This window comes from Palaemon carinicauda, chromosome 11, assembly GCF_036898095.1.
Source record: "Palaemon carinicauda isolate YSFRI2023 chromosome 11, ASM3689809v2, whole genome shotgun sequence".
Classification (NCBI taxonomy): Eukaryota; Metazoa; Arthropoda; class Malacostraca; order Decapoda; family Palaemonidae; genus Palaemon; species Palaemon carinicauda.
In genome coordinates this window covers 63,166,016-63,172,383 of record NC_090735.1, presented here as the reverse complement: position 1 = coordinate 63,172,383, position 6,368 = coordinate 63,166,016, and positions in this window count along the sequence as shown.

Here is a 6,368-nt window from a genome sequence, read left to right as displayed (position 1 = left end):
TCATTCCACAACTTGGTAACAGCTGGAATAAAACTTCTAGAGTACTGCGTAGTATTGAGTCTTATGATGGAGAAGGCCTGGCTATTAGAATTAACTGCCTGCCTAGTATTACGAACAGGATAGAATTGTCCAGGGAGATCTGAATGTAAAGGATGGTCAGAGTTATGAAAAATCTTATGCAACATGCATAATGAACTAATTGATCGACGGTGCCAGAGATTAATATCTAGATCAGGAATAAGAAATTTAATAGACCGTAAGTTTCTGTCCAACAAATTAAGATGAGAATTAGCAGCTGAAGACCAGACAGGAGAACAATACTCAAAACAAGGTAGAATAAAAGAATTAAAACACTTCTTCAGAATAGATTGATCACCGAATATCTTAAAAGACTTTCTCAATAAGCCAATATATATATATATATATATATATATATATATATATATATATATATATATATATATATGTGTGTGTGTGTGTGTGTGTGCGCGTGTTCGTGTATGTATATACACATATATATACGTGTATATATATGTATATATATTTGAGATGTATATATTATTATACAGTATGGTTCTCTGGTCTGGGAACGAATAAAATGTATTTTACTACGGCTTGTGACTAGGAACCAAACATATAATGTTATATATAGTACAATGGGCAAGTTAATCAACTTCCTGAGTTCCAAATTACCTCATTTGCTTTACATAAAAACTCTTGCTTTATAAAATCACTAATACACGAATTCTTAGACCGGTGAATAACTCCCAGACAGCAATATATGAAACCCTGAATATCTGAAGGTCTCTTAAGCACACTCGAAACCAAACTGGGTAATTACTCGCAAGTATTATTAAACCGTATTTAAACTTACGATGGTTCCTAACAGGAATACGAGCAGAATCTGGTCCCATACAATGATGATTGGAAATAGTACACTCTTTACGAAAATACATATATTTTACATAGATTACAACACTGAATAGAATTTACATAACAAAGATAAGTCGCTCGAAAAATTTTAAGTCAGAACACAACTTAGAAGAAGACAAAAATGTTACGATCTGAAATTTATAAAAACTTGTCTTGAATTAGGATATCTGGATAAACCTTAACCTAAGAAAAGAAATAATGCAATGAAAATTATATAAAAAACTCGAAATAAATCTGATAATACAATGTTCAAGTTTGACTCCATGATCACGTAACACTATGAATTACGTGACAAAACTATATTGCCTAAAAGGCCGTTTACAAACACGTTATACGATGCCAACACTCGCCCTAATACAATGAATTAAAAAATCACCTTTTAGTCTTCCGTGACACACGATTTGCTTTTGGGCGCAGTCACTTTAGAGAGGACACTAACGTAATTAACACTTAAAAAATATCCTGGATTGCTAGCGTGAGAGGGGGAGAGAGGAAGGAGGCAATCTCAGGCCGCAGTTCTAACTCGATCTCTACGTCTGTCTGTCTCTGACACTATCTCAACCTTGGGTCACCTTATATATCAAAATTGGTGAATTCCAGAAGGTTCCAACTTGTTTGGGAAGAGTAGCCTCTGCCCAAGGGCGTCAGAGTTTTCAACTAGATAGAAATGCCGAGGCAAATCAAGAGGGGTTTCAGGTAACTCTCAGATACTCATCAACGCACCTGCGAGACGACTTTCCAGCTTGCTCCGGCCACCTATTGTGCCCCCCCCCCCCCCCAAAAAAAAAAAAAAAACTCCTCTTACCTGCCTTCACAAACCTTCAAAGGCACGTGTCACTGAACATTCTCTTTCTCAAACATGACTCAATACATCATAAAATATAAAAGAACATTACTTAAGCCCTTGTTCCTATCTCATGAATCCTACAACGTTTTCAAATAGACTACGAAAGACTTCACAGCAAACATACGTGAAATAAAAAGGTAATTCTTTAAAAAAAATGTAAATTACATATTTCAACTTGAATAAAGAATATAATGAAATTCACAACAAAAGTCTTAAGTAATTTACATTAAATACTTATATCTACATGAGAGGGGCTCATTTTACGGGCTGCCTATCATCTCTTCAATGCGCAGATGAAAACAATATATGAAATATAAACAAAATTATTGATAAACTGTTATATTATATATATATATATATATATATATATATATATATATATATATATATATATATATATATATATATATCAAATAAGCCATATATATTAATACATTGAAGCCTGGATTCTTTTAATGACCTCGGGGTCAGAGCCCCAGGTAAAATCACTTAAATACTATTGTATCTGACCAGCCAGGTTTCGAACCCTGGTCCTGGATACTTTTCTCGGTTTCAATTTGTTTCCCATTGAAATGGTTATAACTTTCTTATTTTGAAAAAAATAAAGATAAATATACCACTTTAAAGAAGAAGAAAAGCAAATATATTCTCAGGAAACATTTGTAATAAATGAAATTGGGCACTTGGGAGTTTAGAACTTTAACTTTTGATTGAAGAAAGATGAAAATATTCATATAATTTTTTCTTTCCTATTATTGAAAAAAAATGGTTGCTAGAGATCTTTGCCTTTATTATATTCTTCCTTTCTAAGTAAGTTTCATTTCAATAGCTTAGTTTTGGAAATAAAGTTGTAGAATCAAATCTAAATTTTTAGGTTTTTCATCCATAGAATGGAAGTAAATCTTCCAAACATTTTAAAATTTTCGGAAAAAAGTTACCTTATCAATATATTAAAGCTGTATGAATTATTTCGAATTCGGATAAGAAATTCGTATATGGCGGTCGGCCCTCTTTCATATCGTAGACACAATCCATGGTGCATAGTTCAACCTGAATCCCAATCTTGTAAGGCAAATTTTATGGCCCCTAAAATTCATTAGTTGATGCTCAACTGTACAGTAGGTAGGCCGACTTCAGGTTCTCGCCTGTCTGTCACCATTTACGTAGTTTCTCACTGCATACATCAGTCATGTCATCCCCAGTGTGACACTTTAAATTCACAGTAGGTTCCTGAAAATCAAGCTCTGGTCTCACCTTATTCCACTGCCATTAGAGGAATGATACAAACTTTAACCTCTTCTTTCTATGGCACTAAAATACCTTCAGCAATCCACCTGTCCACTTCCATCTCAAATTCTTCCTTTCTCCAGCCCACAAGCTTTTTATTATAACAACTTTTTTCTTCAATTTCATAGATTCATTGTTTTTCCAAAACCACCTGACTGTCCATTTCAATCCATCAAGCACAGTATGAAAGTTTGGGTATTCAATTACAGCTGTTGAACAACGGTCATCATTCTTGCCATTAAGTCTATGATCAATTTCTCGACCAACTGAAGCTACACCAAAGTTGCCAAAACATTCCTTTCCTTGGGTCACTGTGACACCTCCTCGTTGGTCAATAACATAGACTCCTAAAACCACACCAAAGCCATTGATCAGTTGATTCGACACTACATCCCTCACTGTCACATATTTACCGCTCACACCTAGTTCCACGCATTTTGCAACTTTACACTTAATATGACTTCCACCAAAAGCACTGATGTACACTTCCCTACATTGGGGCATGAATTTGGAATTTTCCACAGATGTAGAGTAGCCTGTATCTATAAGTCCCTTTGCAGGCTTGTAACCAATCCAAACATCAGTGACAGGATAAGATATGTATCAAGGCCTACCTTTTTATCATCTAAAGGGTGGTTACAGGCGCAGTAGTCAACCTTTACTCGTTTTCCCCAACCTTTTCCTGAAAACGACTGGTCATATGACCAATTTTATTACACCTACAACCCCTCACCTGTGTCCTTTACAGTCTTTTATCATATGCGGGGCACCACATCGGAAACACTAACCCTCAAAGTGGAAAGGCCTAGCCCTACTCTCAGGTGTCTCACCACCTGCTTCTCCACCCCTTCTGACAGTTACAGCTACCACACTACCTTTCTGTTTAGATGAAAAAATCCTAGTATTATTAATAAATTCACTGATTGTCATTGTCATCAAATTTGACACATGCTGTAAAGCAACACTTAATATTATCTGGAAAACCATTAACAGACGTTAGTTTCACCACGTTTTCTAAACCAGCCTTGATTTACTTAAAGATATAGCAGTGCAAAAAAGTTGAATCCAAGTGACCATAGAATTGTAAGAAGTAAAATTTGTGTAGATTAGGGGAAAGAAAGAAAAATTGAAAAAGAAAATAAACACACTTGTAATATGAAGAGTTTAGTTTTGCAATATATAATAGGTACTCCTAGCTACATAAAAAATGGAAACAAATTAAGATTTTATAAATAGTAACTTAAATTTTGTATTTGGATCAGTCCAGGAGATAGCTAGAAAAGTTTTTAAACAAGATAAAGGATTGTTTTCAGTAAACACCAAAAATTTAATAACGTAAAGTCTGGAAATGAGGGTAAAATCCAAGTGAGAGAAAGTAGAATTGGCAGAATTATTCAAAACCATAACCAAACAAAAAACACAAGACATTCGTAAGCAAAATCAGACGTAAAACCAGAGAGGAAGAAACATCAGGTTAATGAAAAGACGACTTGAACAGGGTGCCATCAGATATTCGCTTTAACGGATGAAAATGGATATATCAACAAGAGATTGAGTGAAAAAAACAGTATAGGATATCTATACAATGCTATACAACAGTGATATAAAAGAAAATTCCAATAGAAATAAATACACACCTGAGCCGGTATCCAAAGTAACGGTTTAGTAAAAAAAACATACAAAGCAGATGTCCTAACAAATGATTTGATAATAGATGGAGGATATCTCACAATAGTAAATCTCGCCGAACTTTACACAAAATGTTTGCAATACTCCTCTATACTTTCATCTTGGAAAAAATCTCATTTTAGTAATTTAAAAAAAAAACGAGACAAAAGGCCTGAAAAATACCGCCAAATAAGTTTATTTTTTTGTAATATGTGAAATATTTACCAAGATCATATTTGGCAAAAAGGAAAGAAAGTAGTCTTCAATCAATCAAGAGAGTACATTAACCATATAATGGAAAAATCAGCTGAGTAAGACAAATCACTATGTATGGCATTTGAAGACTGAGAAAGCTTTTGATTCTGTTAAAACTTTAATGGTAATGAAAGTACTTCAAAGACGACAAATAGATGATACCTATGGTAGAACACTTGAAGACGTCTTTATGGATAGTTAAGCAATCATAGAAATACATTGAGTGAAAAATTCCAATTGAGAAAAAGTTAGACAAGGAGACCCCATCTCTCCTAAATTATTCACAGCGTTCATAGAAGGAGTTTTTAAGAATTTCGATTAAGAAATTGTAGGAATTAACATTATTGGGAATATCTTAACAACTTAAGATTTGCAGATGATTTAGTTATATTTAGTGAATCATGGAAGGAATTGTAAAAGAGGGTAGAAGATTTGAATAGAGAAAGCAAAACTGTAGGACGGAAACTGAAGAAGAGTAAAACTGAGATAATGGTCAATAAAAACGCAGAGATAATAAATAAGTGTTAAGAACGAACTTAAAGAGACTGTCAATGAATATACGTACTTAGGACAGACACTGAAGGTTTCCCATGGACATTAGACCGAAAGTAAATGATGGAATAGCATGGAATTGAGAGTGGTTGGTAAACAAAAAGAGATTATGAAAAGTAAAATTCTGCTTTATCTAAAAAGAAAAGTATTCTGTCAGATGGTCCTACCAGTATTAACTTGAAGCCTACTAAAGCTTTAAAACATAATGGAGTTACAACTGAAAGAATAATGTAGGGAATACATCCAGGAGACAGAAAAAGAGCAGCATAGATTCGAGAACAAATCAAATAGAGGATATTCTAACAACATTTAATCATCCATAGCAGCTCATCGATCAACAACTCAACAATATCGACTTGTCAAAAAGCTATTATCAAATTCCTTTGGACGACAACAAACAGGGTTATATCAATACATTGTCATGCTATTTGGTCTAGTGAACGTCCTCGCTACTTTTCAACGTGTGATGGATAATCTTCTAGGATCGATAGAAGTAGGCGGCGTATATCTCAACGATATATTCATTGACCTGGCAAGAACATCTCTGAATCCTGTAGAAGGTATTTCAAAAGCTGCGAGGAGCATACCTGACGATTAACCTGGAGAAAAGCGAATTTTGAAAGGCAATAGTTCAGCACTTGGGATTTGAAGTAGGAAGAGGGCTAATCGCCCCTGTAGCCACTAACGTCGAAAGAATAAGGAAAGCATCACCCTCTACAACGAGGAAGAAATTACAACATTTTCAGGGATGGCAGGATTCTACTGACATTTTTGCTTGAACTTTTCGGCTGTAGTCGCTCTCTTGACCCATTTGACTAGCCCCAAG